The 26652-nt window shown below is 37.3% G+C and overlaps 1 protein-coding gene across 1 annotated transcript in view; it reads right to left on the bottom strand.

The window, feature by feature from the left end:
• Nucleotides 1-26652, bottom strand: part of LOC130932026 (serine/threonine-protein kinase N1-like) — a 77098-nt gene that overhangs the window by 49212 nt on the left and 1234 nt on the right. The gene's annotated exons all lie outside the window — the stretch shown is intronic.

Raw genomic sequence — 26652 nt, 5'->3', positions numbered from 1 at the left:
ATCTCATTGTCCAGCATCCTTACTCGTGGGATACTCCTGTCCACACAATGAAAACGAAGAAAAAGGAAAAACAGACAAAAACAACGAAACCAACAGGCAACCAACTAATGTTGGCTCATTCACAATAATTTCAATATTTACACCAATTGACAAAAGCATGAAAAAACATATCATATAAAATATCTCTTTTCAATGCTAAATCTGAATAAATTTATTAAAAAAAAAAAAAAAGTGTGCTACTTCGTGGTTTTTCACTAGTCGCAGTGGGTTCTGGTCCCCATCAGCCGCGAAAAACGAGGGATCACTGTATATCATTTTTTTCTAATATTGTGCAGGCCTAATTTGTATATATATATATATATATATATATATATATATATATATATATATTTACTTTGTAAGGGCTAAAAAGTAACAAAATAATCCAGAAATAAAATGGCATTGCCAAAAGATACAAAAATATATGCGTTTTATACTCCGCAACACTCCCGGAAAAAGCGGAAGAGGAAGTACTGTAAAATCTACAGTACTGTGACATGGTTGGAACTTTTGTTGAAAAATAAAGAAAAATAAAGAAAATCAGTATCGGATCGGGACTTGGTATCGGGAAATTCTCAAAACCAGGTGACTCTGACATCCCCAGTTGGAATGGTTATATTGTGATGGAAATCCATATGAATATACTGTTCTGACCAGAAAATGAAACCCAAGATCATCTTAGCTTACTCATATAGTCCCTTGAAGCTGCCCTCTCTGTAAATGAAGAACCTTTAGAAATAGTATTTGTTCTGCATAATAAATGATGATGACACAGTACAATAGTTTATTAATTACGTACATGACGTTTCATCTCCATGTTCAGATATCAACTAGCTTTCTTTTAAAAATACGGACAGTGTCTCACTTTAAATAATGTGCGTTGTGGAGATGTTGGTACTAAAAATCCAATATCCATCTTTCCAAGCTCTAATGTGGAAATCTGAAGGAGTTTGCACTAGTTTAAATTGAGATTAATTTACCAAAAAGAACATTTAGCAACCAGTTATTAGATATATTAGATATTCCACAGGAAAGAGTTTGTTCCTTTGGGAAGTTACCAATTTGTATTTGGGGGTTGACAGCACAAATCGGGGGGACGGTGAGAAATACGAATTGTATTTGAAGAATACATGGTTATGTTGTAATTCTGTGACATCCATGCTAACCTCACTACTTTGGGGATCGGAAAAGTCGATCCATGGAAACAATAAATTAGTGTAGAGCATAACATTCAGCAGACTGGAATTATGAGTCGCTCTCTCTAACTGTATGAGTTAACGGCTTACAGAATGTACCTTGGACTGTATGTGTCGCCTGGTAATCCCTAAATTCCTCATATTAAGGAGGCAAAAATTTTGCGCAATCTCGTCTTGCGGTTTTCACTCAAAATAGCTTTTTGTACGCTCAACACCTCCACATTAAGTTGGGAAACAAAAACAAACGTCTTAGTGACAAATGAATGAATGATGCACATCTGTGTGTGTGTGTGCTTGCATGCATGGACTCCACAGCTGGGGAAGATCATAGACTCCACAGCATCATGAATGGCATCTTTGTGCAAAAGTCAATCTTCTCAAAAGACTTCAGCAAACACTTATGTTTGTGTTCCCTGCTTTGACCATTGTGAACTTGGCTGCAACAAACAGTTCCTCTGTTTGGACTGAATAGGTTTGCTAAAAATCCTCTCTGGGAACATTGCTGCAGTGTAAAAGCTTAGTCTGTTTCTGTCATGAATTTGAAAGATGCATGAGAATTAATGTGCAAAAACATTTTTGGACAAGAAAAGAGTTTACACTGTGGATGAGGTGGGACATATGTGTTGTAAAATACATATGCAAGACTAGCCATTCATGTTTGGTTACAATTGTTTTAAAATAAGTATGAAACAGGTAATTTATGATTCATTGTCTTGTGGTGAACACAACTCTTAATTTCTACAACTATAAATTCATGTCGGTGGATATGAGTCAAAAACTTGTGAGATGGTTTCAAGTGTATGTCACAGAGAAACTAATTGAAAAGTGATCATTACCCGATCAGGCCATGCGACCCAACCTGTGTTTCTACCTCTCGAGCCAGAACAGCACTATGCATGTGTACTAGATTTAGACATGTTAGAATTACATTATCCATTAACCGATCAGGCATGTAGGACATACCTGATCCGTACTACGTATGTGCATGAAAACTGAAATCAAAAACTTAACGTTGTAAGCTCTAAAACGTTTGCTTAAAATTCATCACCAGTCCGGCTACTCAATTTGTACTGCGCATGAGTGAAACCTGCATCACTTTTACCAAGAAGACAGGGTGAAAGGAATTACTCTTTAATAGTGAGAAAAATACGATTTAAAAACTAGAGTGCTTTAAAAGAAAACACACACACACACACCTGGCTTGGATTCCTCAAAGGATAAATTGGTTATTGGATAAAAATAATAAATGATTCTGCTTCAAACTTCCTCGGTTTAACCCATTTGTTGCCATTGACAGAAAGTGAGAGGGCTGGCAGTGAATGAACAATAATTGTTTTTCCTTTTTATTTATTTATTTATTTATTTAAATTACTAATTTAGCAATGAAATTTTTGAGGACGCTTGTTAATTCACAAAAACATTTTGGAACACTTAAATTCGTTATCAAAGTACAAATAAACACGTAAATAACAATAAATCAAATAAACAATGAGGTCAAATCCTCATAGTATTAACTAGTGCAAAAGAATGGAATGTAAACAGATTCAGAACACTGACTTCGACTTTCCAACATGATTCAAAACAATTCTTAAAAAATATATCTACCAATGACCATTAATATTATAGTATACTACTATATATAACAGTAGTATAAAAATCATTTATTGCCAATCAGATTTTTCATAAAGGGTGTCATTTTAAAGTTATTTTTAGTGTACAATCTGAATTCTGGAGTAAGTGCGATTAACTCCAGAAATCATTATTTATATGATGAACATGACGCGCTTTTATTTTGAAATGTTCACCAGAAGTACGTTCGCTAGACCACTAACAGTAAGCTTTACACTCTGCAAAAAAGCTCTTTTTGTCATTGCATGTGGTGTCAGTAATCAATTGTTTCCCTCTTTTTTTTCCCCTTTGCAAATGCTGTTAACCAGCGATTTTTCATGTTTTAAGTGTCACCTTTCAACCGCAAGTTTGGGTTTTGGAGAAGACGGCCAATGTTTTACAGCAGGCTAAAGTAGGTTGTCTTTTTTCCCCATTAGCCTCAATGTAGCAATGCTAACATTTACAGTGCTTAATATAGATATGTTTCCTTATTTTGTATGTCTGAACTTTAATTCTACTGTGTGTCGATGACCAATAAACCTCTGTGAAAGGAACTGAAGTCTCATATGCCATCAGCACACAAGCATTACCACCCTCATTTTTATTTACCGTGCGATGAATGGACTCATTGCATATTGCGACAGGCTTAGCAACTTCAAAATACATGTCTTTAGTTAGTTAGATGGACTTATGATCTGCCAGCCTGTAATTGTCTCCTGTCGTCTTCCAAAATTACAACTAGGTGACGGGGCTTTAGGGTTCATTCACAGCCGAAGTGCAGCTAAGCTGGACATTGAAGAGACAGGACACAACAGTCTACCCTCCTTTGTTTCGTTGAAATAAGTCAATGTATTCAGCACTTTGGTGCACTTTTTTGGCTTAGTGTCGCTTTCCCTGCTTGCATATCAAGCGTCCGACATTAAAAAAAATCTCCTCGGATCTACACAATTCATTCAAATTTGACTTCAAAAACGGCGAATTTCGCCGAAAGGCAGGGGTGAAAGTGGGCCAGAACGGTCAGGAACGGTATACGATTCAGGGCAAGAACGCAGTTCCGGTATAGGATTCACGTTGCTTTGATTCTGAAAATATGACAGCAACTGTCAAAACGCTATGTAAAAAAAAATAAAAAAAAAAATGCTAAGCTGCCACACATGCATTTCAGCTCCAAGAAGAAAACAATCTAACATCAGATTTACATACACAAGTGGTAACAACAAACATAATAAAGTGCTTGTGTAGCGTAATCCGTAACCACCAATATTTTTTATTGATTTTATTCTACGGACGGCATGGAGGTTTCCCCAGCTGCTGCAGTTATCTGAGTCTGACAATGATGAGTCACGTCAATGTGCGAATGCACGCAGCAAAGCAAAACGCCTGGACTCATTTATTCGTTCAATCAGCAGAGATGGTTAGCTCTGATTGGTTCAAATGTGCATGTTTTCCGGAACAGCAAAAAAAAAAAAAGCTTGTTAAATTGATGTGACAAAAAAGGGCAATGCAACATAAAATGGATCAAATCTTTAAGAGCAACGAAAGAGTTGAGGAGGCTTATTTGTCATATTTAGTTTTATTTGCTCTGATGGGGAGGTTCAGAACATCTTAGCTGTCAATGTGCACTTTGGACTTATACTGTATTTGTTCATTCATGTTAGGCTACTTATTCATTTCCTTATGATTGAAAAAAGTCAATGTTTGCACGATCTTCAAAATTTATTCCATTACACTCTGCATAATATAAGTCATTTGTACTTAATTTTCCTAATGTATGTTACCTATATCTTTATTATTTTAAAAAAAAATTTACATTTACTTCAATTTGAATATATATCCTATGGTCTTAAGTCGTTAAAATTGAGATTTCGCATAGTATGTGAGGAAATAAGGGAAAATAAAAATTAGGAGATGGAGGTTGAGGTTATTGCTGTTTTTGTTAACTTAAATTTTGCAAATCATTTAAAAAATACAATTTTGAATGAAAAATAAATAAAATTTCTGGCTCCTTGGCGACCTTCACGTCGGGGAGTTCCGGCTAGAAATTCTAGCCACTTTCACCCCTGCCGAAAGGTGAGAGATTTTCATGCCTTTGTTTAAATTCAAGGCAGGAAGATGAAAATATCCACATGATTGGACGTCTATCACCTTCAATGGCACTGAAAGAGTAAATAAGAGTGAATCCAATTTTACTCACAAAGACTGCAATAACTGGGGGTGCAGTACAGCTCCAAGAGAAAGCAGCTTTTGTATTTAAATTCAGGACATACTTCAATTTTCTGAAGTGGGCGTTGCGTGCACACACAACAATGTACAAACCAAGTTGTTGACCTACAACAGTCAACCTGAATAAAGGTTTGCTTGGAGATGTAATGTGCAAGTCCCAGCTGCAACAATGTTCTAGGTGTTATATTTTCATGATTGGGGAGTTTGAAAGAGGAAGCAGATTATAAAAAATAGATGGGCTGTAGCAGGGCATGTGGCATAAGCGTAAAGTGGATACAATTCATTCTGGGATACTGCTTGACCTCCAAGACTTGTACTCAGGGCCAGGCCATTTGGGGGCCCTAAACAAAATAATGCAAAGGGGCCCATATTTTTGGCCCACCATTTCGTCACAGTGTACTGTGAAACCCATACATGCAATCCAACCCATATGTCCAGGGCCGGCCCAGCCTACACGCAGACTATGCAGCTGCTTAGGGCCCCTGACCTCTAGGGGGGCCCCCAATCTGGCAATTGTTTAATTTAAATTCTATTTTGTTTACAACAGTTTGCTTTATTTTACTTTTGTGAGTTTTGATACTTGATTCTAAGCTTAAAAAAATAAAAGTTCTTCCTTAACTTCTTTCTTTCCTCTTTTAGAAAAAGGTTTGGCGCTATCTACTGTAAGTACTGACAATCGTTTGGGGTGAGAAGTTTGAAGTATGCAGTGCAAGAAAATCTGATTAATATGCAAAATATGGACGTATGCACGGCCGGCCCAGGCCATTTGGGGGCCCGAAGCAAAATAATGCTAAGGGGCCCATATTTTTGGCCCACCATTTCGTCACAGTGTACTGTGAAACCCATACATGCAATCCAACCCATACATCCATATTTTGTATATTAATCAGATTTTCTTGCACTGCATACTTCAAACTTCTCACCCCAAATGATTGTCAGTACTTACAGTAGATAGCGCCAAACCTTTTTCTAAAAGAGGAAAGAAACGTTAAGGAAGTACTTTTAATTTTTTAAGCTTATAATCAAGTATCAAAAATCACAAAAGTCAAATAAAGCAAACGGTTGTAAACAAAATAGAATGTAAATTAAACAATTTCCAGATTGGGGCCCCCCTAGTGGTCAGGGGCCCTAAGCAGCTGCATAGTCTGCGTATAGGCTGGGCCGGCCCTGCTTCTACTTCAATAAATGTTGTGAACAACATTTTAAAATTGTGCAAACATAGGTTAAAGCAACACTAGGTAACTTTTCATAACATTTGTGATGGGATGTCGACTGACAACTAGATGAATGACACCTCTTTTATATCTTGCGGGGGCTTGTATCGCTTTCACTGGCACTAATTAACTTTGAGGAGGGTGGAAGGAACGCTGCCACAAAAAAAAAAATAAATAAATAAATAAATACAAATGTGCTGACTGCTTTACAGGATACATCACTTCCACCTTTTCAAATTCATTGTAAAGACAGAAGCCGATGCTAACGCCTTCTTGCGAATTCTGCAAAGATTGCAGAGCAACAAAGACAAAACGTTTTGTCCGAGGAAAGAAAAAAAGAGGCTGCCAGGATAAAATGATACTCAAGAATAAACATTGGCACGACTTTCACTCGCTGACGTGACCCCCCCCAACACGACTCGTCAGCGCTGACAAGGTGGGGTGGTGTGTGTGTTGGGGGGGTAGCCACCAGTGTTGTTAATAACGGCGTTACAATATAACAGCGTTACTAACGGCGTTATTTTTTTCAGTAGTGGGTAATCTAATTAATTACTTTTCTCATCTTGGCAACGTCGTTACCGTTACTGAGGATGGAAAGGCATGCGTTACTATGCGTTACTATATTGGTCGAAAAGTCTGAGGGAGACGGACTCACCGAGACGACAGAGCAGAGCAGGAGTGGGGAAGAGGCAAGAAAATTGTGACGAGGAGCAAACGCGATGCTAGGTAGCTCCAATAATACATGTTGTAGCCGATAGCCTACAAACTACGCCCGCATGTTATGGTAGGTATGGTAGACATGGTAGATATCACGTGTACTGTAGATAGATATAACTAGATGCAAAATGACAGACATGGCACTAAATGCGTTAGTAGACAGCCGCCATCTTAAAGCAGTAGACGTTTTAGGACGGCTCTGTTGTAGAGAACCTTCCTAGCGAACCTAAGTAGCTTTTTATCTAAAATACTTCTAAATCGGCAAAATCTTGACTTGAATCTATCTTTAAATGATGAAACAGTTTTAAAACTTTCATATGTCGAAAGTAGAGAGAAGGGAACTAATGCAATAATGGGAGCAATTTTAACAACTTTTAACAGTTGATTCAGGGTAAAGGGTAAATTAGGGTAAAGAATTGGGCTCAGGCCAATTGTACCAAAAACCTTCACAAAAAACTTCACATAGTGTGGCCAATGTTTTTTTTTTTTTTTTTTTTTGAGGAAAAAAAAAAAAAAAAAAGTAATTATCACCAATTACTTTGCCAAGTAACTAATTACTCTTACATTCAGGTAATTGAGTTACTAACGCAATTACTTTTTGAGAGAAGTAATTTGTAACTATAATTAATTACTTTTTTTCAGTAAGATTAACAACACTGGTAGCCACACAGTTGCTAACTGTCATATGCTATTACCTTATTACTTTTCATCCTTCACACAGCCACTGGAAACAAAAATGTTGTTTAGTCCATCTCTAGGCGACTATCAGAATTTTATGACACTGTGCAGGTGTGCGCTGGTCCTCATGGGAAACGCAGTCTTCCTTAAGGCAAACAATACCCCTTTTGTCTACCGGCGTCGCTAAAATTGACCATAACTGAAGAGTTCCCAAGTGTTTCTTTAACTACTGTTTATACGTGTATTACAACATCCATTTTCTACTTTATGAAAGTCACCGGTGCGCTGGGCCATGGACTGTTTGCCTGCCAATCGCAATCCTGCATTCACATTTAACTTCATACCAACGGGCTGAGTCTTCAAATCATCCAATTTGCATGCTTTTGCGCAAAACTTGAATGTTGCAGAAATCCTAAATCAATGGGATGTTTTGCCATAAAACCAAATAAGGCCGATTCTTGACTTCAATTGCAATACGTTGCAAATTCACCTATGAAAAACATAGGATGCCTACTTCAGAATTCAAACACACAGTACATGCTGCTATGACAGACATGATGCTAATGGACATGGGAAGAGGATTAAAAATGGTGAATGACGATGAGTAGAGGGGGGTTAAGAGGCCCTTTTTATTATATAGACGATTATCCCTCTTAACTGATTCTGTCGATAATGACTGCACATTAGATGTGAAGGGGAAAAACACGCAATAAACCCGACACGAATGTTAGCAGATTTTACTGACATTAATTATTGTGTAATAAATGAAAAAGAGCCCTCATTTAGGTTCTCACGGCACACCACAGGGAATGAACAAAACTGCCTCTTCATCATGCTGCATCTACGGCTATATATTTTGAGACTTTTCACCATTCAGTTAAGTGTGAAAGAGTCTCAAAAACTTTGACCGAGGGTGTACACAATACACATCCAGTAGAACTGAGTGCTGTCCTGCATGTTATGCTTAAGTCATACTAAACTGAAGGCAAACTTTGCTTTTAAAATGTAAAAATGAAAACCCATTTAAAACAGATATTTGTCCCGTCATACTTGAGGCTGCAGCTAGTTACCCTTCCTGCTACTGTTTTTAGAACTACCTGCTTGCCAGTATCTACATAAATTATTGTCTCTCTCGTTTGCAAACTAAAACCTGACCCTTTTGGTTGTGCGACGCTTTGACTCCAAAGAAACTACTTACTTAATAGTGACTAGAGGTGAATTGCAGCTGTTGCTCTCTTGTGTATTTTGCTGTTGAAAGGTCAGCTAAAAATAAATACTATTTTGAAAGATGTGCTCATGTGCAGGTAAGTGCATGCCAGTGGGTACCAGGAACATGAAAATAAACTTAAAAGTCAGAATAAATCACAAGGCAACCAAAAATATGTTATTAAGTGGGTCTTAACAACTCCAAACCTGTAGAATTTCCCCCTATCTGAACTTTCCCTTGGGCAGAAACTGTATCCTATTCATAGAAGGCCATTTATCCTCCTCCTGTTACTGTCATAGTTTTCTATGCATTGTTTGTTTAGTCGTAGATCTGAAAAAGATAATCAAAAAAAAAAAAAAAAAAAAAAAAGAAAGAAAATCACAATAGCACCAGACTGCAGCTGTCACTAAAAACATCCAATGCCAACAATGGTGGCAGTTTGAGTTACAATTGGAAAGGCAGGAGTGTATTTTTGCTACACAACTACAGACTCTGTCGGACCTTTGCCAACAGGGAACAATAGTTTTTCCACCTCTCTCCGGCATATTGTTTTGGCGTCTGAGTCCAGACAGGACAGACAGACTACTGTTGCAGATAGAGACTCAGGTCTGCGCTCCCCTTAAATCCGACACCAGTATTATAGCACAACAAACAGACTATCACATGACCTCAGGACTGTGACAAGAGAAGTAATCTCAAATGCATCAGGTGTAACCACAAACAGGTCACTGGCTTCTACTTACTACTGTACTATATATGATGTTCACAGCAGTCTTGCTGACCATTCTGAAGAGGTCACAACACTTATGTCCTCAATAGTTGATCTCTCACCTAAACACATTTTTATTTTCAGACTTCGACCTATTAACGCAGGATCATAATTAAAGATCCCGATCGGGTCCGATCACGTCATTTTCAAAGTATCGGAATCGGCAAAAAAATATCAGCCATGCCTTTTTTTAATATATATATATATATTTTTTAATTAAATTGTTTTCTAATTGTATTTAACGTTACAGACAAAATGTCTTACACTCATCCAGAGTCTTTAGTTTTGGCTTAAAGTACGGCTATCAAATTTATCTCGTTAGCGGCAGTAATTAATTTTTTTTAATTTAATCATGTTAAAATATTTAACGCAATTAACGCATGCGCTGCACGACCCACTCACGCATTGTCGCGTCTAATCTATAATGGCACCATTTTACCTATATATAGAGCTAAAAGGCAGCGTAAAATGGGTAGAGTGACTTTTGCCAGCCTTTGGAGCCTTTTTTCAATTGGCTAAAGCCTTACAATCCCCCTCTCAACAATTAGAAATATCGTGGGTAGCAATGTGGGGAAGTAAGGTAATAGTTGATCTTTTTCTTAACACCCTATGTTATTTCCCAACGCAGAGAAGATATATCAATTGGTGCCACTACGCACAGTCATGGTTGCACTTCCCATCATGCATTTGGGCAGAGCAGTTAAATGGCTACAGTATCATTAACTGAAAGCTCAACAAATACACTAGATGGCAATATTTAGTCACAATATACAAAGTCACATTTATCCTTTAAGAATTACAAGTCTTTCTATCCGTGGATTAATCTCACAGAAAGAATGTTAATAATGTAAATGCTATCTTGAGGATTTATTGTCATAATAAACAAATACAGTACTTATGTACTGTATGTTGAATGTATATATTCGTCCGAGTTGTATTCATTTTTATCTTAATGCATTGCCAAAATGTATATGATCGGGAAAAATTATCGGGAATGATTGGAATTGAATCGGGAGCAAAAAAAAAAAAAAGCAACCGGATTGGGAAATATCGGGATCGGCAGATACTCAAACTAAAACGATCGGGAGCAAAAAAAACATGATCGGAACAACCCTAATCATAATTCTTAATCATGAAAACAAAGTGAGACTGACTTTCTTCTTTAGCACGGTGAGTGCTGATGAGGGGTGGGAACCTCTGGGTAGCTCATGATACGATACAATTTGCGATACAAGGCTCACCATACTGCTCTCAGGATATGGTGACAATTATCGATACATGGGTCAGGGAATCAATCTTCAAGTATTAAACAGAAAAACAAGCTATTTTCATCCTTCTGCTGTGAATGGCGTACCGCACGCATGCTATTTTTAGACCGTGACGTCGCATCGTAAAGCGGAAGTGAAGCAGGAGTGGGACATTATAGACCTGCCCTCGCATAGAAACCATGTTAATTGTGCTACTTTTCTCCGATAATCTTTCAAAAACGAACATGCCGATCACACACTGCTTTTTTGGAACTTGTAGAAACGACTCTAGACATTACGACATATGAATGTTCTTTATACGTTTCCGAAACCAAACACTCGGAGGAAAAAATGTGAAGACTGAATCAACTTGCGCGGACTTTCAATGTCAGCTCGGCAGTAAACATTTTGTTGGGTTGGCATCGTCTTTCAGAGGACAAAGAGGTAAGCCATTTTGATATTTTTAACTTATTTTTTAGCGTGACGTTGTGCCATGCTGCTTCTGTTTGACAATGAATGACCTGAAAAGAATTAAAATGGTATCTGACTGCCACTGTTACATTTTCTGTTGTAAAAAAAAAAAAAAAAAAAAAGTAAGGGGGAAGTGTAAATAAATTATAGAATTAAGATTTGTTATCAATGAAAAAATTAAAAGTGTTCGTTGGCTGTCACTGAGTAGCATTTGTGATACTACACAAAACAAACAATATAAATTACCCCAAGAACGGTCAGAGACATAGGACCACCAGAGGATATAATTTATAAGAAAGAAAGGGCTGGCATTGTCAGTCGCGTAAGAAAAAGGTGTCGATAAAAAACCTAAGGCTATGCTTTGGTCGGCTCGTTTTTTTTTTTTTCCGTCTATTCCAGCACTCGACACTCAAGCCACCTCTTTAACTGATCATTTTTATGTTCTTCCACATCTTTGCCAGTGAATTTGGCACCAGGGACATCATTTTCGGAGAGAATTGGTAGGTTTAGCTCTGTAAACATCTCCTTCGTACACGATTTCCATTCATTTCCTATCGGGGACAAACGGTCGCGTGTCCCCCCCCTTAGCAACAGTAGCTAACGTCATGAATATTAATGAATGGAAGTGACGTGTTGCTCGCGGTACGCCATTGAATACGTACCGCACGCTATACGTCACTTCCGCTCATTAATATTCATGACGTTAGCAACTGTTGCGAAGGGGGGGACACGCTTGCGTTTGCCCCACATGCTAGATGCATGTAAATAGTGTACGAACGAGATGTTTACTGTGCTAAACCTACCAATTACGTCCGAAAATGATGTCTCTGGTGCCAAATTCACTGGTAAAGATGTGGAAGAACATACAAATGTTCAGTTAAAGAGATGGCTTGAGTGTCGAGGGCTGAAAAAGAGCCGATCTGATCCACACCTTTTTCCTTACGCCACTGACGTTCTCCTGTTTCAACAAGCTATCCTTTACCACCATATGCCCTGTCTTTCTTATATATTATATCCTTTGGTTGTCTTACTTCTCTGACCGTTCTTGGAGGTAATTTATATTGTTAGTTTTGTGTAGCAATTGCAAATGCTACTCTGTGACATCCAAGAAACACTATTTAATTTTTTCATTAATAATACATCTTAATTCTGTTAATTTATTTACACTTCCCCTTTACTAAAGTTGTTTCTTTACAACAGAAAAGGTGACAATGGTGGCAGTCAGATACCACTTTAATTTTTTTCAGGTCATTCATCGTCAGGCAGAAGCAGCATGGCAAAACGCCACTCTAAAAAATAAGTAAAAATATCAAGATGGCTTACCCCTTCGTCCTTCGCATATGAAATGTGAATGGTTCCACCTTTGGTGTTAAACTGGTCTTCTGGACGTCCGCGCAAGTTGATTCATTCTTCACATTTTTTCCTCCGAGTTTTTGTTTTCGGTAAACGTATGAAGAAAACATCCTTCATTTGTCGTAATGTCTAGAGTTGTTTCTACAAGTTCCATAGCAGCAGTGTTTGATCGGCATGTTTATTTTTGAGAGATTACCGGAGAAAACAAGCAGAAATATAATGGATTGTATGTGAGGGCGTGTGTATAATGTCCCACTTCTGCGTTACGATGGCGATGTCACGGTCTAAAAATAGCATTCCTGCAGTACGCTATTGAGTTTATTATTAGCGGACGTCCAATCAGTTTGAAGTGGGAGGGATGGCAGCGAATGAAGGGAATATTGGACGACAGTGGCAACCAATGTGTTTCATTTTAGGGCATTTCAGGTCATTTGCAGTTGATTTTCAGTCACCTCCTGTTGATTTGGGGGCATTAATGGGTCGCTTCCTGTCGATTTTGGGTTACAGAACAGGAAGTGACCCTCAGGAATCTCCCCAAATGAATAGGCAGTGACTCAAACTCAACAGGAAGTGACCTGTAAATGCCCTAAAAGGAAAATGCTCTGATTTCGAATGATCGAAATGGATTGGGCGTCAAGCGCCGTCAATGGCAGCCATTGAGTTAGCGTAGACATTATTCTAGATGAAGATTTGGGTAGAAACTTGTTGGTCCCTTTTTTTTTTTTTTTTTTTAACAGTGACACCTTTTTAAAACGATATATTAATTCTTGGGAGGAGCATATCAATAACTTTTTGGGATACAAAGTATCATGATAAATCACCTTTTCAATATATTGTCACACCCCTAGTGCTGATTCCAATACAAGGAATCAATATAAACCGGTTCGTTCATTCGCCCCTCCCAGTCATAAAAGGACTGGATGTCAAGCATCATCAATGGCAGCCAATTAGTTAACAAAGAAGTGACCTGAAAATCAGGGAATTACCTATGGGAGACCAACACATCCCTACACAATTTCTCCAGAAATTGCAATGTTCAACTTAAAAAAAAAAAAAGAAAAAAAAAAGAATGTTTCTGAAGTGGATCTTTTTTTAACAGAGGATCCTCCACAACCACTCATCTCACAGGTTGATGTGTGCAAACCGCACACATGGACATGTCAAAATTACTGTTTACTGTGAAGGAGCACCTCCATCTTAAACACTTTTTGTAGCCTGTTTTACACAAGACTTTTGTTTCTGAACTGTACTTTGAAATTGTAAATCTTTTCGTCGACTGCTGAATTTGTCTGAAATTATCGCCGTTTGCGCCAAATATGTCAAGTGATCAAAGTTAAGTTTTGTTTAGTCATATTTTGAAAAGATAAACCCAAAGTTGTTAAATTTAACTAAGAAGAAACAATATTCGATAACCAAATAAAATCTACTCACCCAGTTTTTCCTCTTCAGTTACAAAAAAATATTAATTAAAAAAACAGTTCTGGGTAGAAAAAGCCATTTTTCAAGACACTGCTTTGCTCTCCCATCGGTCACTTTCTGTATATTTTCCAATCACTTTCAAATAATTTTAGGGCATTATTCCTATTTCTTTCGTTGGCTGCCATTAAACACAAGGTAACACTAGGTAACTTTTGGGTCAATTTTAGCCACTCAAGTGGACAAAAGGGGTAGTGTTTTGCATTAAGGAAGACTTCGTTTCCCCTGAGGGCCAGCGCACAGTGTTGTAAAATCCTGATCTCCCGGTCGCCTGCAAATGGATTGAACGACATTTGTTTCCAGCTGCTGTGTGAAAGATGAATAATAATGAGGTAATGAATCCAGTTGCGGCTAAACAGTAGGATATGAGGATGTTGAAAATAAACATTTTGTACCATATTCCCCTACCACACCCGAATTGTGAGTGAAGGCAGGGCCAAAGTTTATTCTTGAATGTCCTTTTATCCTCATACTTTTTTTTTTTTTTTTTTTTTTTTTTTTTAATTGTCTCCTCGGACAAAACTTTTTGTCTCTTTTGTTGTTCTACCACCTTTTCAGAAATTGCGCAAAAGCGTTCGCATTGACTTCTGTCTTTATAACGATGTGATGTATGCAGTCAGCACATTAGTACTATTTTTGTGTGGTAGAGTTCCTGCCACCCTCCTCAAAGTTAATTAGTGCTGGTTAAAGTGATACAGACCCCCTCAAGATATAAAAGAGGTGTAATTCAACTAGTTGTCAGTCGACATATCATCACAAAGGTTATGAAAATATTTTAAAGCGGAAAAGTTACCTAGTGTTGCTTTAACGGAACTAGCCGTCCAATACATTTTGACTAGGAGGGGCGACTAAACGAAATCCCAGTCAAAATTAAATGCCTAGCACTGTCAACGGACTGAAAGATGAGCATTCACAGCCAGTCCTCCCAGTTTAAATTAATTAAATGTCTATTGTTGTCACTGGCAGGCAATGAGTTAATTGTGAAGCAAGCGAAGTTTGTGGGAGTTGAGTGTACCATTAGAAATAAATAGGGCCTTTAAAAATGCATATAGTATTTTTCCAATTTTGGTGGAATTGAATGTTTTTAATCAAAAGCTTTTGTGTACATTGATTTTGTGTTCGGTATTTATATCTGCAAATTATGTGAATCGGACAAAAACTAGCATTTTGAAAGTATAAAAATGGTTTTAATATTGGAAATAAATAGGGCTTTTTTAAAAACATTTTGGCACAGCCATGAACATTAAGGGCAAAATTGAAAGAGTCAGTGTCGCGTGAATTTAGGGAATGTTTAGAAGTAGAAATGGTTTGAATCGATCGAAATTATGTAGGGAGTTTTGCATAGCATCCCCTCAAAATATTAAAGTATTTCTGCATCAAACACATACCATCATTGTCTTAGATCCGGGCATTTGGATTACACCAGAATAGTGCCTTAATGATTAGCTCGAGTAATTCGATTAGAAAAAAGCTTTGAATACAATTTTGCTGCTTCGAGGATTCGTTTAAATGGAATGGCGTTGTAATGGTTTGTTTTGAAAGTGTTTGCGTTTAGTTTTATTGATTTGGGTAGATACACTGCTCTCTAGTGGCAACAGTGTATGTGACATAACTCATTTATCATGACTGAATCCAGCAGCTCCCTGTTAAGACCCACATAAGGTAAGTTTTTGTTTGAGATATGTTTTTTTAAGCGTTTGTAATTTAGTTTATAGGTATATTTAGCAGTTTTTTGTTGGAATATGTGTTTGAACGATTTGCTAAGAGCTTTGTAAAACAAAAGTTCACATTTAATAGCATTTAAGCTCGCAGACCTTTGCTATGCAAACTAGCCAATTTTTCCTTTGTTGAATACTTAGAGCCTTATTAATTTGTTTCTTTTACACAGTTTGAGGCTAAGCACAGGTATTTTAATTTATTTTTAAATGAAAGTGCAATTCTGCATAATTTGAAGAAAAAACTTTCTCTTTTGAAAGTGCCATTTTAGCAGACCTTTGTTTTACATCTCCTAAAATTTATTCTGCAACGCACTAAATGGTCCTAATTCGATAACTTGATTATTCAAAGTAACTAGTTGATGAATTAATCGATTACTAAAATAATCTATTGCTGCAGCCCTACACCAGAATTAGATGAGTGTTTTGGAGTCTTATCAGATTTGGGTGCGATCCTCGCCTAGGGGGTGAGAGAGACACTGGAGTCCTCAGCGTCTAATTAAATTTTTGGGGGGCAGTAGAAGAGATGCATCTGTGAGTGTGATCTAAGTCATCATTGTGTATTATAACACTTGGGAGAAAATCAGCTGAGTTCAATGAGGAGCCCTTTCTTAAGCCTTCCGAGGCCATTAAAGAAAATGGAAGCCGCCGCCTCCATTCTGTTGGATGATCAATACAAAAGTAATTTGGCTACTCCTCTCAACCCAGGAAACAAGCGGGAGCATCGGCAGTCGCGCCTCTCCCAGTCTTCCATGCTTGTACACTTTAAAACCCAAAAGAAATAAAAAATTCATGAGTGAGGCTTCAGACTCCTTCGCTTCCCCAAAGTGAATGTTACATTATCAGCTCAGCACAGTGCTCATGTCCACACGAAGAGGCTTGATTTACACCCCTGAAGGAGGAGGGCCAAAAAGATAAACAAGCTGTAAGCAAAGAAATATGACAGGACATAGTTGAGCTGCACTCTATTTGAGAATGATAAATACGTTCCAAAGATCCAGTAAATTGATGAAAAATGTATGTCTTGTAAGTCTTACACACCTCAAAGATTATTAACAATACTACTATTAAGAAACACCAGGTATATGTATTAACGAGACCACTAAAACCATGTAAAATAGAGGCTGTTAGGGTATGTCCACACATCCAGCAGCCGATCATGTATATTCCTCACCTTTCCAGGCTCCTTTTGAGTAATACCTAAGAATATTGTCATACATACAATCGTGTAATTTTATTATAAAAGCATTGAATCTATGTACCAAAACAACGACAACAACAAAATAATTGGTATGTCTTGCAAAGCATAAAAAATAAATAAATAAATAAAATTTAAAAACTTGTGGACATAGCTTGATGGCCAATTCATTAAGAAAGAGGAAATTCCAATTACGCCAAACAGTCACTGATGGCACTATATACATTGTTGGTGGGTGGGCTGGAGAAACAGGGCTTTGCTGACGTCAGCAAATCCCTCATTTAGGCCTGCCCCAAAATCAGGAGAAAAATCATGTATTTAGGAACAAATCAATAAAATAAATTCATGGATTTTTAAAAGAAAAAAGAGGATACAATAGGTCCTTTAAAAAAAAAAAAAAAAAAAAAAAAACGAAAAAAAACCTCAGACTTAAAGACTTGTAGGCTCTATTAAGCCACAATTGTTCTCTTTTACCACAAAATGTTATTAGAAACACATAAAATATTACCATTGATTTAAAAATCTAAAATATTTAGTACATGTTTTGATCTATGCCATATGCTCTGGGTGAGGACGTATTTTGTCACTGTCACTAGAAGAACACTTCCGATGTTATTCAATTCCTTCTACGCGGCGAGACATCCAACACATGTGCACATCGGTTAATAGCGGCGAGTACTTACTATTTGTTTTTTCACTAAGCCTTTTATTACCTCTTCATTGCCTCAAAATACTTTTTGAATGCGTTTCCCTCTAATACGTTTTCTTGTAGTAGCTTAAAAGTGGATTGTTGATCTGTTGACCACATTAGTCACGTAGCGTGTTTAAACCACAGTTACTTGATATTACTAGAGCTGGGAATCTTTGGGCACCTAACAATTCGATTACGATTACGATTCAGAGGCTCCGATTCGATTATAAAACGATTATTGATGCACCCCCCTCCTTTTTTTTTTTTTTTTTTTTTTTTTTTTTTTAATGTTTTGCACATTAGTTCCAAAATTGTTCAAAAATACTCTCAGGCTAAACCAAACTACTATTTCAGTATCAAGTTAACATATAGCAGTATACAAATATACAAAAATGACAGTAAATAAAAAACTCCAGTCCCCATTCTATATCAGCAGCTTTAAACTACATTCAATTAATTTAATGTTGTGAATCAACCGTTAAAGTTGTTAAAATTGCTCCCGTTATTCCATAATTTCCCTTTTGTCTACTTTCGACATGTGAAAGTTTTAAAACTATTTTAAAGATAGATTCAAGTCAATATTTTACCGATTTAGGAGTATTTCAGATAAAAAGTTAATTAGGTTTGCTTGGAAGGTTCGCTACAACAGCCTTGCAGGGAAGTGTATTGCTTTAAGATGGCGGCCGTTTACTAACGCCTGCATCTAGCTTTTGGTAGATGTGCTGCTAACGCTACCGAATCTATAATGCATCTAGTCCTATATAAATGATATCTACCGTAACTTTATGTGGATGTACTTTGTAGCAGCTTTTCGGCAGCAGTCAGGTATGTTGTTGTGTTTTTTTATCTCGTGGCATGAGTTGAGCTAGAGCCGTGAGTTGAGCACTGGCATTACCCGAGGGGCCGGGTAATGACAAGCATGATGTTTAGCTCGCTCCGTTCCTCATTGCGTCCCGAAGACCGCGCGGCGCGCTGAGTATGTTGTACTTCCGCTTTCCTTGGCATATTTCAATAATCAGAATTTGGATGTTTGTGAATCGTTCTCGAATCTTCCACGGCCGAATCGTGAATAATCTAAGAATCGGAAATTTTGCACACCTCTAGATTACTACGTTTAAGTATTTTCTTAAGTCATCTTTAGTATGTTCTGTCAGTATGCATCAAAAACAAAACAAGCTGAAAGCGCACGGTAGTACTTTGGGTGTCAAATTCGTCTCTTGCAGGACTTTAGCCGGTGTAGCACATTTTGGTAAAAAAACAGTTTTGTCATGCTCTTTTCTTGTCTCATCCCATCGTTCCTGTTCATTTTGCTTTTGCTGCTTGTTTTGTGAAATATAGACAGTGCTGTCATGCTCATTAAAGTTTCTCTCGCATTTAAATTGAAAGGGTAGAACAAATGACATGTTTATGTCGCTAGAGTCATACTCTGTAGGACCGGCAGCGTAACCCAGTGACATTGCCTCCCTGCATCGTCAACAACAATGGCGACCTACTACTTAAACTAATTTTACAAATTGTATAAAAACAAAAACATCAAGAGGGGTTTCAATATCAAATTAACTCATAATGCTGTTCATCTATTAAGAACTACAAGTTCTTCTACCTATTTATCAAAGAAATAAAACTGGACCACACTTAATTTAACAGAGAAGTTAAAGTTCATGTAAAAACAATACGCGTTTCTATTATTATTGTGATTTATATTTTATTAATGTACCAGTAACCAATCATTTTACAAGAACTAAAAATGCAAAAAAAATACAAATTCTGTACTAGATTTTTGGATTATAATTGTACATATGTACCGTATATATTGTACCAAAGTATAACAATGGAGTACATGTCACATTTTGCGGGGGAATCTAATTTGATTAGAGACCAAAAACAAACACTGCACATTATAGTTATAACAAAATGGAAACAACAGGCTAAACATGTTTACAGTCCAAATAATATGACATGACAAGGGCTACAGCTACTGTATCAATTATTTTAGTAGTTGATTAATCGATGAACTAGTTACTTCGAATAATCGAGTAATCTGATAACAAACAGAAACAATTAAAATATCTGAGCCTCCCAAAAAAATAAAGCCTCAAAAAAAAAAAAAAAAAAAAAAAAAAAAAAAAAAAAAAAAAAAAGATAAATGAGGATCTAAAAGAAAAGAACAATTGGCTAGCTTACATAGCAAAGGTCCCCGTAGCTTAAATGCTATATAAAATGCTGTTGTTGTTTTTTTTTTTTTTTTACATTGCTCTTAACAAATGGTTCAAACACATATTCCCACAAAAAAACGGCTAAATATAGCCATAAACTACTTAGCTCATGTTGGTCTTAACAGGGAGCAGCTGGATTCAGCCATGTGAAATGAGTTATGTCATATTCACTGTTGCCACTAGAAGGCAGCGTATCCACCCAATCAATAAAACTAAATGCAAACACTTTCAAAACAAACCATTTCAACACCACTTTAATTAAACGAAAACTCAAAGCAGCAAAATTTAATTCAAATCTTTTTTGTAATCGAATTACGAGTTAATCGATTAATCATTGGGAATGAATAAAAACTTCTTAATTCACATACTCTTGAACTTTAATTACAATGCTAAATTAACACAACAAATAACATGACAACATGACTCTTGATAATATAAATGCTCGGTAGAGAGGATCATAGAACGGAGGGCTATGTGATATGATGAAGGTCTCAAACTGAATGAGACCTAATGCGAGATAGTTCAAGCGACCTCAATCAGTGAATCTCCATCTGCCATCACTCACTGATCATCGCCTGCTGCTCTGCAGTCACCATGACAGTAGCACTGAATACATTAGAGTGGGCAGAAAGAAAATCATCCTTTGCAGAGTAGCCAAGATAGACAATGTTCAACTCATTACCTGTTTTTTTTTTTTTCTTTGTTGTGACGATTGCATTCATCATAATATTGAGCTTGTTCACATTGATATAGAAGTTCTTTAAAAAAAAAAAAAAGAGAATGCAAGTGGCATGTATAAAGCAAGAGTTCACACATTAACAGGAGGGTGAGTAGAGAGCTGGAATGCACTAATATAAGGTACAACAAAGACAAACTCAGGTATCGTTAATCAAGCACTGGAATTTCAAGGTACTGTATGTGAAAGGAGAGCATTGTTCTTACCTGGAAAATGGAGCATTTTGAAGACAGATCTATAACTATATACAGTATACTGAAATCAGTTAATCCAATACAGTTTTGCCACAATTGCTAAAACACAAAATCTCATTCTCAAAAGCAAATTCTTTTTGGCCTAAACGTTAAAATTCTTCCACTCAAACACTAGTTTGGACAAACTATAAACACTGCTAAGGTGCTCAAATTCATTTTGCAAAACTCATCTGCTTTTCTTTGTAAAACTTTGAAAAACACTTTCTCAATCAATAATCACATTTCACATTGTGATATTGTATGTTGCAAAGTTTCAAAAACTGACTTCAGGATGTGAACACAACCCCCCACACATCTGTTATCTTAAAACTGAAAAAACACATTTCTTTTGATGTGAGTGCACAGCTGGCACATGTGTTTTCATTTACAATGAATAAAAACACACAGAGGCAGAGGCTTCATATTAGACACCATGGAATACAGCATAAATATTATTATATCCAGTTTTTGTTAGAAACTGACACAAATCTGAAAGCTTACCCATGTTTTATGGCTGATTACAAAAGAATGGCAAAAGGTAGAAATTACAATAAAACCTTTTGGAAGATTGTCCTCACTGAAGGTTTTGTTTTGTTTTGTATTTTTTTAAACGTTGGTATTCAATAAGTCAACTTTATTTTTGTACGTTTCAGACTTTTGCACTACTCACGCCCACTTTCAACCCTGCGATATATAGACCAGTGTGACTAATTTATGAATCTTTACAGGATAATGAGCTTTTTGTCTGAATGCCATGTAATAGAGTGTGAACACCTATAGCCTACTCTCCAAAGCGATTATATATGAACAACTTCCGTTTTCATGTAAAATATGGTGGAGGTGGCTCATGAGCTGGTCAGGTGTGCCCTGCAGCCTAGAAATTACAGTAGACAAAATAGAGTACAATAGGCGACAACCCAAAAGCACACTGTTGATTCATTCTGAAAGTTTGCAGCCCTAAAGTAAAACAACACCGGCCTTGAGAAGTTTGTCTACATCCACCCAGACCTCTGCTATTAGTGTCTGCATAATAAAACAACAACAACAACAACAAAATACTCTGTACCATTTTGAACATCTGTTCATTTGTTGCCAACCCTCCCACTTCAAGTGTATTGGATGTCTAGCACTGTCAATGATAGCCAAGGAATTAAGAAAAATGCAAAAATATCCTCGATTACCATTACTATCAAGAGTAGTGAAAACCAAATGTATTGCATGGCAACACATTTCTGGTTACCTGACTCAGTGCAAAAACAAATAACTGAGTATCATTACTTTTGCAATCAAAATATCGTATCCTGATACAACATTTGACTATCAATACAGTGGTACCTCTACATACGAAAATAATTCGTTCCAGGACCTTGTTTGCAAGTCGAAATGGTCGTATGTCGAGCAGGACTTTCCCATAGGAATACATTATAATTCCATTAATTCATTCCACAGCCCAAAAACCTACACTAAATTCTTAACAAATACTGTTGGTACTATTACAAATGGCAATTACATATAGCAAAACAAATAAATTAAAAATACAAATCGGAATAATAATATAATAATAACAATAACTCCTGTAATAATGTAATGAATCGGGTTGTAATGTGGCGGACGTTTTTTTGCTGTACCTGAACGCACCGCACATGAGAGCGGTGAGCTTGAGAATTTCACTTTCACTTTCAATGGTTTCTTGAGAACATTGTCAACTTTGGCGGTCAGGAGGCGTTTTGTTTCTTTGTTTCTTTTTTTGAAGCTGATACACCGTGACCACAAAATAATGTAATGTATAGAATAATTATCATTTATTGTGCTATCATAGGTTTTCGCTCTGCCAACAGACACAAATATGAATGGGATTAAAGGATTTGTTCTATATATTTTACGAGCGATAACTTAGACATGTGTCCAGCAGGGGTCGCGTTAACCGAATATTTTCCGTCGTTGACCGATTTTTTAAAACGGTGACGGAAAAAACTGAAGTCCATCTGTCATTTTGACAGGTTGCAATTCACACCCCACACCACAGGGTGGCGAGTGAGCATATTAATTAGCTATTGTCTCTCTTGATGCATGACGTCGTTGGTCTTACTCTGAAAAATGTCAAGGCAACTGAGTGTCCGAAGTTTTTTCAAAAAGCCCCAAAACGACGATGGTGTTGATAAAAGAGGTGAAAAAAGAGGAACTGCACAAGCGGGCACGCAATTCAAGTCCATGCGCACCAGGAGGAAAGTGTGAGACTGCGTTCAGGCCACAGCAGGTGAACTGTTAATTTCATTGTTCCATATGTAGCCTAGCTACTGGGTCCACAGTCAGCTGTTTTTGTCAGTGCGGAGAAAAAGTTACATATTCATCTGCTTGATGTGTGATGGCACGGTGTGGATTCTCTGTTAAGCTTGTTCGGACAGAATATTCATTTAAAATGAATGAAAACTAAATACTATTGAATATGTTGAAGCGGTATGCAATGTTAAGAGTCTTGTTAGCTCGAATTGTTGTGTCCAGGCGCTGTAGCTCTGCTGCTCTCTGTCAACTCTCTATTCAAGCCGGAACGCGCGCGGCTCTTAAGTGTCTGTCACGTGACTGTGTCGTAGCCGGTAACGCGCTTGGCCAAATGGACACACAAGTACGGAAGGTGAATTATGCCAAACAAAGGGTCACCACAATGTCATTATCATCATTTTAAAAATTTAAGTGACGGGTAAAAATAGATTATGACCGGATTTTTATGACCCTGTCAGTCAAAATGACAGACAACGAAAAAGTCTAGCGCAACCTCTGGTGTCCAGTCCTATATCCAAAGCGTGATATGTTTTTATTATAAAAGAGTACTCACTCTGGCCATTTCGAGTTTGGCTGCTACCCTCCTTTGATAAGCCTGGGGTGGTCTGATCAGAACCAGTCATCGTCCTCTTTCTTGATATTTCGGGACATTTAGGTGACTGCGCGTGTATGGTGGGCACCGCATCTTTCATCTTTCATCAGCAATTTCTTAGCAAAACTTGATTTCATTTGTCCATAGTTCGAATAGCTTTCAGGTGTAAAATGCATACCACACAAAACCGTGCCGGAGGCCGGGTCTGCAAAATTAGCCCTCTTAGCACGGACGAACTTTACTCATTGTCTGCGTAGTCCAGCTCTTTTTCTCGCGTTCGGGATCTCATGGGTACTAAATTGCGACAAATGGCAATTTTTAGACCACATAGCATGACAGGTTTGAACCATTTTAGCGATTTTTTGATAAAACGAACGCAACTCTCTCATCGATAAACAACGATGGCACCTGTCTCGACCTTTCGTTTCCTTGTTATGACGTCTCCGCCCCATTCGGCTGTTTCCGGAATACTTTCGGAAATGTTCGTAATTTTCGATCTATTTTCTTTAATTGCTCATGAATGTGATTTATTTTTTCGTTAACTTTATTAATATTTGTTATCTTGCCACATAACGGTTCTATTGATATCTCACAGCCCCTTAGTGTTTTAATACCCTTTAACTTATAAAGACTGACGAACGGTGGTCAGAGGAGGACCGTTGAGATGTATTGTTGAGCCAGTTCACGGATGCGCACCCCACGCTCATATTTTTCTGTCATTTGCATCTTCATTTAAAAGGTAATCGTCACCTTTTTCCTTGTTTCACCAACTGTACCAACCTTTTTGAAACCTGTGTTCATTTCTCACACAAGAAAATCCGCCGTGCGTTCATCTGAGGTGCTGTCATGTCGTCATATTTCGAACATGTCGTCGGATGTAGAAACAAATGGCGAGTCAAATTTTACGTCGGATGTCGAAAAGATCATGTGTCGAAGGGATCGTATGTCGAGGTACAACTGTATTTCGATACTTATGACTACTCAAGAACAGATAGTGCATGAAAAAACACATACTACACACTAGTAGGCTGAAGCCCAGATTTCCTCCTTCTGTCGAAAATTTATATTGTTTTGTCATCAGTGTTTTTAATAACTGCGTTAGTAACGGAGTTATTTTTGTCAGTAATGAGTATTCTAAATTAATTACTTTTATCATCCTTGCAACACCGTTACTAAGGGTGTAAATACGCTCGTTACTACAATTTGGGTCAATGATGCGGGAGACATGGAGAGAGCAGAGCGAGAGGGGGGAGGAAGTAAGCGGGTTGTGGCGCTGTTGCAAACGCGATGCTAGGTGGCTCGGAGTGTTAGCATTGCATTCGCGTTCTCGTTAGCATTAGCATTTGGCATAGCGTGCGTCATCTTAAACTCTTGGTCAACTTTTTTTTTTTCATTACGTTAATGGCGTTCAGGTGGCTACAATTAACAGATATTGGATTGTTTTCCTGTTGAGTAAGCATTATCAACAACAAGTGGGTGTTGTCATTGTTGATGCTACAATATAACAATAATTTGATTTTGTTTTTATTTTCCAAAAACAGTCAATTGCCCTAAACTATTCTTTAATTACGTATCCATAAACCTTGTGTGATTTTTTTTTTTTTTTAAATAAAAACAACTAGAGCAAGGATAAGAAATGGAAAGGATTCAGTCTCACCTGCATATTGAAAAATATACAGTATATATATACAGTGGGGAGAACAAGTATTTGATACACTGCCAATGGGAAAACCCATTGGCAGTGTATCAAATACTTGTTCTCCCCACTGTATATACTGTATATTAGGGGTGTGACGGTACACACAAGTCACGGTTCAGTACATACCGCGGTACGGTGGTCACGGTTCGGTGCAGGTTCAGCACAACAGGAAAAACAAAAAGGAAAAACAAAAAGGCTTTTTTCTCACAGTATTTGAATGTTAAATTTATACGTGAAATCTTTTTTAAAATGTAAAAAGTGTGACCTATGGTTTCTTTCTGGAATGAAAAAGACAGTTCAGTTGAACATGAAAAGTAACGTCTGTTACTTTGCAGAGTTACTAATTACTGTTACATAGCGTATCGCACGAATGCTATTTTTAGACCACAAGGCTGCGTGACGTCACAATCTTAAACCGGCAGGGTCAACATATAAGCACGCTCGCATACAACCTATGCTAGTACTGCTTGTTTTCTGCCAGTAATCTTTCAAAAAAGAACATTCCGATTAATCACTGCTGCTATGGAACTTGTAGAAACGACTCTAGACATCCACATATGAAGGATGTTTTCTTCATACGTTTCCCGAAGCCAAAAACTCAGAGGGGGAAAAAATGTGACCAATGAATCAACTTGTGCGGACGTCCAAAAGACCAGTTTAACACCAGCAAAGTGAAGCCATTCACCTTTATATGCAGTAAACATTTTGTTGGTGGCCATGGTCCAACAAATAACAATCCTGACCCAATGCCTGCCACGAAGAGGTAAGCCATTTTGATATTTTTACCTATTTTTTTAGTGTGGCTTTTTGCCGTGCTGCTTCTGTCTGACAATGAATGACCAGAATTTTTTTTTTTAATTAATAGAATTAAGATTTTTTTATTAATGAAAAAAATTAAAAGTGTTCGTTGGCTGTCACTGAGTAGCATTTGTGATTGCTATACAAAAATAGCAAAATAAATTACCCCAAAGAACGGTCAGAGATGTAAGACAACCAGAAGATATAATATATAAGAAAGACAGGGCATATGGTGGTAAAGGACAGCTTGTTGAAACAGGAGAATGTCATTGTCAGCGGTGTAAGGCAATGCACAC

Source organism: Corythoichthys intestinalis, chromosome 16, assembly GCF_030265065.1.
Source record: "Corythoichthys intestinalis isolate RoL2023-P3 chromosome 16, ASM3026506v1, whole genome shotgun sequence".
Classification (NCBI taxonomy): domain Eukaryota; kingdom Metazoa; phylum Chordata; class Actinopteri; order Syngnathiformes; family Syngnathidae; genus Corythoichthys; species Corythoichthys intestinalis.
This window is presented reverse-complemented; position numbering and strand designations above follow the sequence as displayed.